The 14,581-nt window shown below is 45.8% G+C and overlaps 1 pseudogene; it reads left to right on the top strand.

Moving 5' to 3' along the window:
- Positions 1-249: 249 nt before the first annotated feature.
- On the top strand, positions 250-10,765 carry LOC128344037 (aquaporin-5-like; annotated as a pseudogene).
- The last annotated feature ends 3,816 nt before the right edge of the window (positions 10,766-14,581 follow it).

Below are 14,581 nucleotides of genomic sequence, written 5' to 3'. Positions count from 1 at the left end.
GTACTCCAGCAGGTGGATACATCACAGGCTTGGGCAGGCCTCTGTCTGACTCACAAGCTGGGGGTGCAGGTTATATTTTCCAGCGGCACAAGTTCCAGCTCTTTTGAGGCTGGGCAGGGTTCCTCCTGCCCACCTGAAGCAAGGGCACATATAAAGGCTTCCCAGAGAGTCCTTCTCGGCCTCAGAGCAGCTGCAGAGTCAAGTGGCTGCTCCTGCAACCAGTCAGCCTTTTCAGTCACCACCATTGCCATGAAGCAGGAAGTGTGCTCAGGGGCCTTGACCCAGGCCTTCCTGGCAGAATTGATTGGCACAGCAGTCTCTGTGTTTGTGGACTTGGGCTCTGCCCTGCCCTGGCCCTCAGCCGCCCCCTCCGTCTGCAGATTCCTCTCGCCTTTGGCTTGGCCATCAGCTCCATGGCGCAGACCTTGGGCCACCTCATTGGGACTCACCTCAACCCAGTGGTGACCATGGCCTTCTTGCTGGGCTCCTACATCTCCCTCTGGAGAGCCATCTTCTATGTTCTTGCCCAGCTCCTTGGGGCTGGGGTTGGAGCTGCGATGCTCTGCTCTACGAATTCATCCCCAATTTGATCCACGGGAGCCTTGAGGGTGAGTGCTGACCGCAATTGGTGAAGAGGCAATTGTCAGGCAGGGTGGGAGGATTAGAAGGAACCCAGGCAAGCAGATAAACTCTTTCCAAGTGTGAAGTCCCCAATTCAAAGAGCCTTGAGCTCATTAGATGGTCTGAAGTCAGATGCTGTTTTCTCTGCCTCAGTTTCCAGTCTGCAACATGGAGATGATAATGGTGATGATGATGATGATGATGATAACCTTGCCTATTTTATAGGATTGTTGTATAGATTAATAAGCTGGAGTCTTTGAACTCTTGACATGTACTATGCTAATTCTAAGTATTCTTGACGACAAGTGTTATGGTTTCAGGAGGTAGCAGGCTCCATCTGCAAGAAGCCTTTCTGGTTCAAGTGCCACTTCTTCAAGGAACTCATTAAATGGCCTTGGGCAACAGGCAATCTGCATCTGTAATTTCTGAAGTGGGGGAAATGGTGTGAAATGGGGATTTGTGACAATACAGATTGTGAGTTGCTGTGCAAATTAATCATGAATAATAGAATCTAGTATATGACGAATAATAGAATCTAGTCCTGGGGCCCACATACCCCTGGCCCTATTTGGTGGGCCCAGTGCTTTCCATCCTACTTGGAAACAGCTTTGGGTCTTGTATATTCCATTTATTTATACACCATTTTTCTTTTCAGGAAGAAAAAAAAACCCCTCTTTATGGCTTACAACCAGGTTAAGGCAACAATATCAAAAGCAATCAAGGTAACAATACAGTATTATAGGAGGCCATTGCAGCAATGTCATTGTGTCTTGTAGTCATCTGTGTGTGTTTGAACTTGAATGTCAAACACCTAAACTTGAGACATCACCTGCGTTTTGGCATTTCTGCTTTCTCCTTTTCGTTTCAGCACTTCTGGGAATTTAACTTCAGAGAAGTGCACCTATTGTCCTCTGCAGATTTTGGAGGACATTCTGTAGCTTGCATAGTAAGGGTGTGCAAGCAACAGGGCTTCAGATGCCATTGAATACTTCTATCCATGCAGGAAGGAGCTACTACATTTTGCAAAGTTGTCAGGCTGCTCAGGCTTCATTCACTGCACAGGGATCTACTACCCTTTTAGGTCTCACATCTATATATTTCTTATAGGGAGGATGGCCATTTGGGTCTCCTAAGGTTATGCCTGATGGTGCTGGTGAGAAGTTCTACTACTGCTGGTGGTCTGTGTCTGGGTGTGCATAGGTATCAGCCCAGATTTGGACATCAAAAGGTCTATATCAGAGCTGGGCAGAGTTCAGGCTCATCTGCTTTTTACGAGAACCCCAAAGTCTATCAAGTGGACTAAATGGCACCAGACACAAAACTGCAGAGCCAGATGCAAAATGGTGGCTCAGGGAACAGAGCCGATTACCCCGCAAAAAGCCACACATTGATAACAGCTGCATATACAAGTACAAGTTTACATCAGAGTTACTACAGAACACAAATCCCGACCAGCAGAGCTGCACAAAGACCCGGTCAAAGGCAACAAGTATATTTTGGAACACTGAGGCTGAGAGATAAAGTAATGAACAATCTAAGAGAGTGTCTTCTCGTTTGCTGCCCTGAGATTGTGGAATGCGCTCCCTGTTGAGATACAATCCTCCTCATCTCTGGCAATTTTCAAAAAACACCTTAAAACCCATCTTTTCACTCAAGCTCTCTCAGCTTCCTAAAATTTTGGGGTTTTAATATCTGGTTTATTTTTAAATTGTTAATTTTTAAAAAGTTTTTCGTATACGTTATTAACTGGTTTTATGCTATTGTTAACCGCCCAGAGACAAAAGTTTGGGGCGGTGTACAAATTTGATAAAATAAATAATTAATAAATAATAAACAATTAGCACAAAGCCAGCCATGGCAGAGGTTTGTTGTTTTTTAACTGCAAATTTGCTCCAAGTTTGAGGGGTCCCCTCTGTATCAGATCCCTTCCAATGGACCATCACTACTAGGGTGGCCAGGTGTTGTCTTTTATCCTGGACAGTCCTCTGATTTGAAGGGCTGTCTAGGATTGTAGGGGAAGAATGGCAGTTCAACTCCCATTAGCAGAGCAAAGTCAGTTTGGGGAGAATTCAGTCAAGCAAGAGGTCTGGAGACAGTTACAAAAAATGGAAAGCTGAGTTTCAGGATGAAAGGGGAGAGAGACTAAACAAACAGCCATCTCTGGAGAGACAAAAATGGAGATTAACACTAGAAGAACAAAGAGGGGAGGAGTCCAGCACTTTTATCCATGACCCCAAAACCCTCTAGTGGCCACTATGAGACACTGTAGCTTAGAGCTGATGCTGCCAGGGTCCTAGCTTCAACAAGGATTTGTCCAATTGTTTCTTTAGTCCAGGATAAAACTGGGGCAGCTCCATCCTGGACAAATCCTGGAGAAAGGCAATTGGCTTAATTGTTTTTGTGTAGGCTCCCACCTGGCTGCTACAACACCAAGCTCCCTTTTGGACTTGGCAACTCCATCCAAGTTTGTGGTTGCAGGAGATGATCCAAGTTTGAACCACATCCAAGTTTGTGGTTGCAGGGAGGTTGATGCAGCAGCATATGGGGTGGGGGAGGAACTGTCTGCAGGCGAGGCAGTGATCAGCTGCTTTCTGAAGGGGTGGCACCCAGGGGTGGGGTAAGAACTGGACGCAGGCACAACAGTGAACTGCAGCTGGCAAAGAGGGATCCCAAATGAGGCAAAGACATTGAACCAAATGGGTGGGCAAAGGAGGCACAGACATCATGTACGGAGGGGATGGGCATGGAGAAGCTGTAGTTCAATTTAAGTGCATCTGTGCCACCCGATGAGGTGACTGGCCAGAGTGCCTGTGGACCCCAGTGAGGGAGCAGGCACCTGGAGGAGGCTCAGAAAGATGGGAGTGAAGGACCAGAGTGAGGTCCTCTCAGCACTTGGGTAGTGGGACTCCTCAGAGCCCTTCACTGGACATTCCCAACAAGGGATATGTAGTGTTTTTTTCTGACTTCCCCTCTGTAGTGAGTTGCATTTAAATTCAAAATTATCATGTTTCTAAATTTAAATATATACATATAAAGAAATGTAAATTTTATCCAAATTTGTGTCACCTTTTTGTCCTCTTTTTTGGGAGGACTATCTTCTTTATCCTTGGCGAGGGGGCGGGGGTGATGCATGTTTTGGCAATATGTATCTGGCTACCCTATCGGTGGGACTGCCTAAGAACTGTAGAGTGGCAATGGATCTGTCTTTCATTCTCTCCTCCATCACCACACCTCTTGATGCTGGGCTGTGTCCGCCTGCCCTTTCATTTTGACTTCTTATTTTGCACTTTACTTGTATTGTACTACGGCAGTGGAAGTGGAGTTCTCAGTGGCTGCTGACTGCCATATCAGTTTCCCCAATGCCCTCAATACGCAGTGTCCACAATGTCCACAGTGCAGCAGGCACTGTGGGGAAACCAAGCCGGTGAACAGTGACTACCAAAAGCTACACTTCTGCTGCCTACTTGCCATAGGAAAATGAATGTTCAGAAAGTAAGAAAAGTGAGTGGTGGGAAACCACCCAACACCAAGGAGACTGCCAGAAAAATGGGGGCCCAGAGCAGATATGAGCAGTGGGTCCTGCTGGGGCACTGGGCCCCTAAATCTGCCCAAGGGTGCTGCTTGCTAACATGAGGCCTGTTTACTTGCAGTTCTACTGGCTTAAAACAACTGGGAAACAGAAACAATTGCCACTCTATTGCCTGCCTGCTCCAAATTATTTTATTTTATTTTAAAATATTTGTACTTTATTTGTGTGGCGTAGTGGTTAAGGTGTTCGACCTTGAAGACCTGCATTCAAACCCCTACTCAGTCATGAAGTTCACTGGTTACCTTGGGCCAGGCTAACCTACCTCACAGGATTGTTGTGAGGATAAAAGGAGAGGGAGAAACCATGTGAGCCACCTTGAGCTTTTTGGAGGAAGGATGGGATAATAAATATGCTTTTTGTTTTATATTCGTCATGTTGGGCACCTCCTGTAGGAAGGGAAAACTGAATATAAATGTTATAAGCAAACAAACAAATAAGTGGGGAAAGGTGGTCAGTTTCTAATTTATTTTCCAATTTATTTCTTGATCAAATATCAAGAATCTTTTGACATTATTATTATTAGTGGTGGTGGTGGTGGTGATGGTGGTGTTCTAGGACTTCATCTGTGCTTTAAAAACAGGTTTGGGCACAGAGGTAAACCCTGGCTCATCTTAAGTCCTTGGGAACAGATCCAGCCCAACAGCTGAAGTTTGTAAACATGTCAACCAGTTGTTGTTGTTGATGATGATGATGGTGGTGGTGGTGGTGGTGGTGGTGATGATGATATGTTCTTTCTCCTCCTCCTCCTCCTCATTTATTATTATTATTAGTCTCTTCTCTTATCTAGAAGCACTGCCTTGCCTTTCTGGGAGTTTGTTATGAGACACTGCATTCTCAACCTGTCCAGGGGATCTGCCAGGAGGAGGCAAATCTAATATAAGAACTGAATATTTTGCCCCACTGCTTCGTTCATTTTTTCACCAAGAAGCCAGAAAGGGTCCAAGTGCAAGGATGCTTCTCAGTCTGTGTACAAACTGCCCATGACCTCTGACTGAAATCTTTGGTGTATTTTTGTCTGAGCTCTCTCACTAATCCCAGCTTTTGCTGAGCAGACATATCCTGATGCCTTCTTGTTCAGTTATGCAAGGCTGCTTCTATGCCTCCCATTCCCTGCTCTTGTAAGCCATTCCCCGCCACAATCCAATCCAATCCCATCCAAATAGGTTTTGTTGACAATTACAAGCGATCTAAGTGTTGCCAAAGCAGGAGGAGGAGGAAAGGAACAGGCTTGCTTACCCGCCATAATAGAGAGTCTCTCCCTCTCTTTCTTTTCTTTTTTCTTTCTTTCTCTTTCTTTCTTGCTTGCTTAACTGTCTTCCTTCTGGGGTGAAACATGTCATATGGATTCATATTTTGGCAAGATTAAAAATGCAATATGTAAAATTCCATTTTGAGGGATATTTTTTAAAACTTCAGGCACAATCCAGACAGTACATCCCGCATGGGTGCAGCTATGTCCACAGGAGAGGGTCACCATGCTAACTCATCATATGTGCGCCACACAAAAGCCTCTGGAGTCACTCTGGGGGAAGTGCACACTCTCTAATGGCTAAGGCCGTGGTGGTGCATTTCTTCCGAATGCACCCCTGTTTTCCAGCTCCTGAACAACACATCAGCAGGGCAGGCTGTGACCATCGAGCTCCTTCTCACCCTCCAGCTGGTATTGTGAGTCTTTGCCTCAACCGATAGCCACCACAGGAGTGATGATGTGGACTTCCCAGCACTGTCCAATGGCATGTCAGTCATCACAGGACACTTCTTAGGGGTGGGTTTGAGTTGTCATAGGAATGTGCCAGATCATCTTGAGGAAACCCACTGGTGGCATCAAAGTTCTTTTTTCTTCCCTCAACATTCCTCAGATGTTTTGAATTCCACAAAGTTAAGTTGCCACTCCAATCTCAGCTCTCATCAGTGTGGTTCACTGTGTGGAGAGCCTCTTCACCAATCCCAGATTCCCAACAACATCAGGTATTTGGTGAAGGTGAGAGGGAGATGACACCCATAGCAAAAGGTCTGCAGTGGGTCCCAGCTTAGGATATGCTGACCACCCAGGAAAAAATGTCTAGCCTTACCAAAACTCTCTGTGCTTCCTTTGAAATTACAGTGATGAGCAGAAACCTAGAAATTTACCTCAGAATTATGATTAAGGTGAAATTGGGTGGCAATTCATGCTCTGGCTAGCGGAGGGGCCATCACTCATTGGTAGATGACACCTACTTTGTATTAAGTAGGCCACAGATTCAAGTCCCAGCATCTCTGGGGTGCAACAGCAGGAGAGGGGGCAAGCCCTCACCCCCGGTCTGTGGGCTTCTCAGAGGCATCTGGTGGGCCACTGTGTGAAACATGATGCTGGACTAGATGGGCCTTGAGCCTGATCCAGCAGGGCTACTCTTATGTTCTTAATTAATGTATGTCAGGTACCTGGGCTTAGAAAGAATTCTGCTCAAAACCTGGGGGAACCTCTGCCAGACAGAGTAGGCAGCACTGAGCTGGTTGGTTGGCCAATGGCTGGACTCAGTATAAGGCAGTTTCATATGTTGTGATTTGCTGCCATAAAGTGATCAAAACAGATCAAACTGAAAGTTCTCAAATTGTTTGGGCCCAGTTCAGATCCAATTATCTATGAGTGCTCTTGGCTGGATCACCCCTATATGTATGTAGTATCCTTTGCCCCTTCCACCCATCCTCTGTATTGTTACTTCTTTTCCTGTGGCACTTCTTCCAAATGTTTTCAGACAGGTTTGCAATACAATAGGAAGTCCAGTCTGCCCCAACCAAAGATCAAATCTCTCTCAAGTTTCTAGCCCAAAGGAAAAACAGAGTCCAAGATGCCTTTGCAGAATTCACATTATGAAGCCTAACCAGCATTGTCTTGAGTGGGTCTCAGTCAGAGTTTATTATCATTGCTGAATAGAAAAGCAGGGATCTTTCCCTTTCATGCACCAGTTGGAATAAGGGAAGCCTTAATGCAATCATAAGAGCAGCCCTGCTGGATCAGGCCCAAGGCCCATCTAGACCAGCATCCAGTTTCACATAGCGGCCCACCAGATGCCGCTGGAAGCTCACAGGCATGAGTTGAGGGCATGCCCTCTCTCCTGCTGTTACTACCCTGCAGCTGGTATTCAGAGACCTCCTGCCTCTGAGGCTGGAGGTGGGCTATAGCCCTCCGACTAGTAGCCACTGATAGACGGTTACTATCATAAAGCAGTATTTTATTTATTTAAATATTTATACCTCAGCTTTCCATATCAAAATCTGAATGCCCAAAGAGGCTTAGCTACATTTAAAAACACTCCAATGGAAACCAAAACAAACAAATAATCACAAATAAAAACCACAGCAGATTGAAAATGTTATTTAAAAAAAACACAGCACATGAGCTGATGATATGAAAGATCATTGCAGTGTAGCAATTAGCATAGCAGACGAGGGCTGTGGAGACTCAGGTTCTGATCCCCACTTAGCCCTGTAACTTATTGGGTGACTTTACAGTCACCCCAGCAGATTATATTAATTCTATAATAATTATGTTAATTATTTTATCAATATAATTAATAAAATCAAGTAGTAGTCAGACCAGAAGCCTGCCAGAATAAGGTCAACTCTTCAGCTATGATGAAACATAATCCGTGAGGGGGTCAAACAGATATTGGCGTGGGGCGGGGGAGAGAATTTACCAGTCTAGGCATAGCAACAGAGAAGGCCCTTCCATGTTTATCTGCAAACAGCACCCCAGATTGTCGCAGCAGCAGCACTAGCAGTAGCAGCAGAGCTCCTTAGATGATCTCCTTAGATGATCTGTGTGGACAGGCTCAAGTAGCATTCCCTTAAGTATCCTGGTCCCAAGGCCTTTAGGGCTATGAATTGAACCCAATATGCATATGAAACTGATTTAGAAGAAGAAGAAGCTCCCCACCCCCACCCCCAAAACCAAGTCTTCTGGCAGGAAACACTCAAATACAGAACACTACAGCTGCAACCAGAAGTGTAACAGTCTCAGAGAAGCTTTGTTGCTTGTATAAACTGGTCCAAAGAGCCATTTAGGAAAGCAAAAGGCACTTGTTTGCAATCTGCCACAGGGCAGGCTCTAAGTATGGTCTTGCTTAACAAAATGAGCATCCCACTTCTATTGCATCTCTCTTGTTACAGTTCCCCACCATACATGGACTTCCCATGCTCCCTGTCGCCTAAGGGATCAGCCTTCGCCCCTGACAAGTCTTGAAAAATTCCACACCACAAACTGCGAGCTTCACTCTAGTCTCCCTAGAAAGGATGTTGGCTGTTCAGGAGATGTGGGGCTATTACTGGGGTACTCTTGAGACTGAGAGGAGAGTTTCCCATTACTGTTCCTAAAAGTGGCCCTGTAGGCAGAGGAGGAGAGTACTGGGCGAAGAGGAGAAGTGCCATAACAGTATACAGTAGTCAAGTGAATTGAGTGAAGTGGGGAATCGAGGCTATGCCAAGTCACGGAGGGTGTGGGCATTTGGTGAGCACCTGATATAGGAGCAGAAGGATGTCCGCCTACTACTTACCCTGCTGGGAGCTGCAACAGAATGCATCGATTGTGAGGGATATTTCATAGTATCAGAAACAAATCAGAAGCTTGGCTGTATCATTCTCCCTGCACAACTGGGACAGAAAATTACCAAGCAAAACAAAATGAATTGCATGCAGTGAAAACAGCTCAGTTCCCCTACTCATCTTACCCGCCTCTTTGTACTTTCCTAGATCTACTATACCGGCTGCTCCATGAACCCAGCGAGATCCTTCGGGCCAGCTCTGATCATGGGGAACTTTGCTAACCACTGGCTGAGAGAAAAAATGGCCTCTCATCTGAAAGAAGTGGGATGAAAAGGGCTATAGAAGAAACCAATCAAAGCCAGGCCCTTGCTGCAAGTAGCCTCTCAGAAGTGTATCGTGAGGACAGGCAAGTGTTCTGGCAAAACCTTAGCCTGGCAAGAGAGTGGCGCTACCTAGCTATTACCAAGGCTTGATTTCTGTCTCCACAGACCTTCTGGATCGCGCCACTGGCTGGTACCATTGTAGCTACTCTGCTATACAACTCTCTCCTGTGTCCCCAACCCAGGAGCATAGCAAAGCGAATCACTATCCTCAAGGGGTACAATGAGAGTGAAGCAGAGTGTGAATACCAGAAGAGCCTGACCCTGAATGCCTGCTCTGTCCACAACCTCCCCAAGAACAATGACAATGACAAGGCCTGAGGTTCAGTCTCTTCACAGGGGATAGACGCAGCCATTCTGTATATTGACAAGATGGAATGCAGTGGATAGAATCCAGCTCATTGGACTGGCAATTGCTCACCTTTGGAAACCTCCAGGTGTAGATTAGGGGTGGGAGAAAGGAAGGGGCTGTCCTTGGCTGGTTCTGCTCTGACTCTTTAACCTTTAATTGCCCTATGTATTTTTGAAGTGCAATTTGCATTATTACAACCAGCGGCAGGAGAGATGCAGCAAGACCGTCATCTGAGGGAGGCTCCCTTCAGAGAGAGGACATCTCTGCCTCTCTCCTCCCTCAAAACTGGAGCTGGAGAGGGTGGAGATTGAGACTGATGTCTCTCTTAAGGGAGCAGTTGGCAGGTCTGGCTAGCATACAAAATAACGATGATGATGATGATGATGATGATGTCAGGGCAAACAACTTTACCATGGTTTTATATGGCTTTAGGGGTTTATGACATTTACCAAAGGATTCTGGGAATTGTTATGTAATGGTGATAAGGAGTCTTTCCTGTCAATGATCTCTAGTCCCCATCATGGAACTATACTTCTCAGTTTTCCCTGGGGAGAAGGAATGAATAGTAAACAAGTCTGAGTCCATAGTATAGAGTCTATATTATAGACTCATTTATTATTCCTTCTCCCCGGGTTCTGTGGGAGGAAACAAAAAGGAGGGCATGACTAGACATGCCCCATTTTGTTTCCTCCCACAGAACCTCCCTCACCCCACTCACTGAAGGTTGCAGAATCAATGCATAGATTAGGAGTCCCTCAGTAAAACAGCTAAACCACCACTGGAAGACATCACTGTAGCCTGGCTGGTTCAACCTTTTTCCTCTTCTGATTCCTTCTCCATCATCTACCTAGGTGGCATATTTTACAAACGCTGAGCTAGTCAAAGTGGAGCTTCCTGACTCAACTTCCTGATGATTCTTAAGTGGAGAGGTGCCCAGTTTCACCACCACCTTGTGCTTCTTGTTGGTCTCCCATTGTTTACTCTTCAGGCCTCATGTTCAGACATATTAATGATGCCAATAATATTTGCATAGCTAAAGATCTCCAAGTTTCCATAGCTAAAGGTCTCCAATTGTGTCAACCTTTGGCATGTTTTTCTGCTGGGTTATTTCTGCTAGTTTCTTTCTTTGTTTTCCCCCTTGATGGTAGCTTTAAAAAAAGGGGGGGCGGGGGAGCAGCCCCGACAGCCTATATCACTTGAGCCATTCTGAGTTGCTTCTTCAGAGCAGGAGAAATCAGTTCCCCCTTTGTATCCTCGGGGCACTGGAAGTGCAGGGCTCTTAATAAACATTGTGCCAAAACAGTCTGGACTTTGCCTCTTCAACACAAGTCTCCATTATCACAAATGCCTCTTTTCATCTTGCTTTCCACTCTCCCTGACCTTGCAATTTCTCACGATTGCTGCTGATTTGAGGCAAGGAGCATTAAATAAGATATATTTCGGCAATAACGGATCCCTTGTAATTTTTTTCCTGGCAAGAAGATACAGAAAAGATAAGGGCAAAGAGAGAACATTTCTGTCTCAGCAATAATAACCATGTCAATCTTTGTGTCTGGAGCTCAACAGATGGCAAAAATCCCTTCTGTTCAGAGCACGAATGGGCAAGATTTTATTAAAGGCATGCTATTTGCAAGAGGTGTGTGTGTGTTGTGTGTGTGTGTGTGTGTGTGTGTGTGTTTTGCAGGGTTCTTTTAAAAAAATGACAACCGAGATTTATATACACCAGTCAAGGGTGCAAGCAGAACGTTTATTAAAAATGGCTTGAATCTGGTGGTGCATATCCTAGCTTTATCCCCAGATCTCATTCTACTGATGGATGAGCTGCAGAGATTAAAAAGAGATTGTTGAGGCAATTATAACAAAATGCTATGCTGCTGACAGCAAAGCACCTATTCTTAATAATAGACTTGATGGATTCAAGGGTTTAATTTGACCTGGGGCTCACCATGGTATTTAGCTCAGAACTTATTTTCAATGCTCAGTCCTTGGGGTGGGGGAACAATTCATTAACAGGAAAAAAGTGCCTCTGACCATGCACAGAGCACCTTTGAGTCACCCCTGAAAAGGGGTATAGCAAGGTTGTAGTGGGCCCAGAGACAAGGTTTTAAAATGAGCCCCCACCACTGAAGCTCAGCTCATGAAGTAAAGAAATCTTAAATGAGGCTGAATAGTTAATAGAAAATCATCCTAAATTATTTTTATAAGGTTTTGTAAATTGTGGACTATGCAGGTCATTTAATGGTACTAGAGAAAGACATGCTGTTCTGGTAGCTCCAGGTCTTAACATTCACATCAATTCTGGAGGATGAATACAACTGAAGGAAGCCCGGGCAGGTGCACGGTTGGGGGAGTCAGTCATGTGACACCTCTGGGGGGCTCCTCAAGGCAATGAACCCCCAGACAACTATCTCCCCTTGCTCTATTATAGTTACACCCCTTCCCCTGAATAACCAAAAAGAAGAGCTGGTCTTGTGGTAGCAAGCATGACTTATCCCCTTAGCTAAGCAGAGTTCACCCAGTTGCATATGAATGGGAGACTTGATGTGTGAGCACTGTAAGATAATGGAGCTGCTCTAGGAAAAGCAGAAGGTCCCAAGTTCCCTTCCTGGCAGCATCTCCAAGACAGGGCTGAGAGAGATTCCTGCCTGCAACCTTGGAGAAGCCGCTGCCAGTCTGTGAAGACAATACTGAGCTAGATGGACCAAGGGTCTGACTCAGTATATGGCAGCTTCCTATGTTCCTATGTTCCTAACCACAGCCAGCGCATGCATCTGTGTGCCGAAGACAGGACTACCAAGAACGCCTGAATCATGATGTCTCTAAACTTCTTACCCATAAAACCCTGATGGGTCAGTTTTTCGATGCCAATTGTCACACTAAGAGCACCCTTAGACAGGGTACAATTTCTCCCCTGAGCATTTTAGGAATTCCTCCCTTGTTTCACTGACCTCCCGCTGAGTTCATTAAAATGAGGGAGCAGAAATCATCAAATGCTTAACCTAAAACCCTATATTTTCCTCCCCTACTTATCCTCCCCCCACCAAAAAAAAATTAAGCGAGGAGACATTGCTCCTCAAGCTTTACCTCCAGGGGTATAGCTATAATTGAGCAAAAGGGCTTAAATAACCCTGCCCCCGCCCGCCTCAGCTCCTGAGGTCCCCCCCAATCTCCACCCCTCCCTGTTTTCTTCATTATCTCCCTCATTCTGAGGGGCTGCGAGCAGGGCTGGCTCAAGCCATTGGCCATATTGGCCTTGACAAGGGGCATCAAGGGTTAATGGGGTCAAACAGAACCAAGCAGACCTCCATCATCTCACTCCACAAGGTCTAACAGACCCTCCCTTCACCAAGTCCCAGATTTTTTTCTGGCACCGGAGATAGGGCCACTTTGCATCTCACCCCCCAGAGGGGAGGAAATTAGAATACTCTTTGAACTAGGAAAGGTGTGAGCTTGCTCCCTCCCTCTGGCTTTAAAGCCTGGCCAGTGTTGTTCACCCTTTTTCATTTGCAAATAGATGTTCCACTGGGAGAAGCTGTCTCTCAGCCAAGGACCTGCCTACTTATAGATTAAGGTAAAGCTCAGTGCTAGTCAGTTAGTAAATGCTTTTTGTATTTTCTTTTGAATTCCTGTGTGTATTTCTTTACTTCCAATTTCAACCTACTTTCTCCCAATTCCTTATTCTGTGTGCAACCCTTGTTTCTTAATAAAGTTCAGTCAGATACTTAGAAGTGACTTCAGTCTGATTTAACAGGTTCTGGAGGGTTACTTGCAAAACTCTTCCCCAGGTGCCTCGTAAGGTCATTCGCTACTGTTGTGTTTTCAGAATACTATCTTGTTGTCTAGTGCTGGGTTGTCTGGACTCTGGCTATGTAAGTCCCAAGCCGGACAGTTCGAGGTTGTTGAAGCCGTGTCTAAGTCTGGTCAGTGGCTTAGATCAGTCTTCAACTGGTGGCAGCCTGCCTTAAAGGAGTGGCGTGCTCCTAGATTTGGGATCAGAGCCCAGGAAAAGCATAGAGTCACCCCTGTTTTGTCACAATTGGCTGGCAGCGGGTGGGATCGAAATTGAATTGTTTTGCAAGAACTTTGCTAGAAGCTGACTGAGAGCCAGAACCAGGTAGCACAGAAACAGTGGAAAAGAGTAAATAAACACACAGATGAATGTGATTTCTGTACAGTTTTAGTCAGGGTATTAGGAGTCAGTTTGGAGGATTCAGTAAGGTGCAGATCCCCGCTGGGGCCCTTCCTGAGCAAGCCACCCCATCGGCTAGCCAGGCCCCAGAAGCTGCCCCGACCTCAAATGAATTGAACAACCCCACAACAAGACTTCCGTGTGGGTGTTCACATCACAGATTCAAAGGCCATTCCTGCTGAGCAACAGGAAAGCATAATTATAAAAGGGAAGATGGAAAGGGAGAGAGACTCTGGCACTGACATTACCTCCATGCATGAAAGCCTTGTAAGACATACGAACATAAGAACAGCACTGCTGGATCAGGCCCAAGGAAGCCCATCTAGTCCAGCATCCTGTTTCTCACAGTGGCCCACCAGATGCTACCAGAAGCCACAGACAGGAGTTGAGGGCATGCCCTCTTTCCTGCCATTACTCCCCTGCAACTGGTTCTCAGAGCCATCCTGCCTTTGAGACTGGAGGTGGCCTATAGCCCTCCGACTAGCAGCCATTGATGGACCTCTCCTCCATGAAGTTATCCAAACCCCTCTTAAAGCCATCCAGGTTTTTAGCTGTCACCACATCCTGTGGCAGAGAGTTCCACAAGTGGATCACACGTTGTGTGAAAAAGTACTTCCGTTTGTTAGTCCTAGACCTCCTGGCAATCAATTGCATGGAGTGACCACTGGTTCTAGTGCTGTGTGAGAGGAAAAAGAATTTCTCTCTCTCCAATTTCTCCAAACCATGCATGATTTCATAGACCTTTATCAGGTCTCCCCGCAGTCGTCGTTTTTCTAAACTAAAAAGCCCCAGGTGTTGTATTCCAAAGATGATTGTGCCTGAGAGAAGTTGGGCAGTTAAATCCTTTGAAAGTGCAGTGGTGCACCTCCTGTTTGTCAATATTTGCCTAAAGTACCGGGACTGGGAGGGTCCCTGGACAGTTACTGTGC

The sequence above is a fragment of the Hemicordylus capensis genome, chromosome 2, assembly GCF_027244095.1.
Source record: "Hemicordylus capensis ecotype Gifberg chromosome 2, rHemCap1.1.pri, whole genome shotgun sequence".
Lineage (NCBI taxonomy): Eukaryota > Metazoa > Chordata > Lepidosauria > Squamata > Cordylidae > Hemicordylus > Hemicordylus capensis.
Note: the sequence above shows the minus strand (reverse complement) of the source record. Positions and strands in the feature narration are given on the sequence as shown.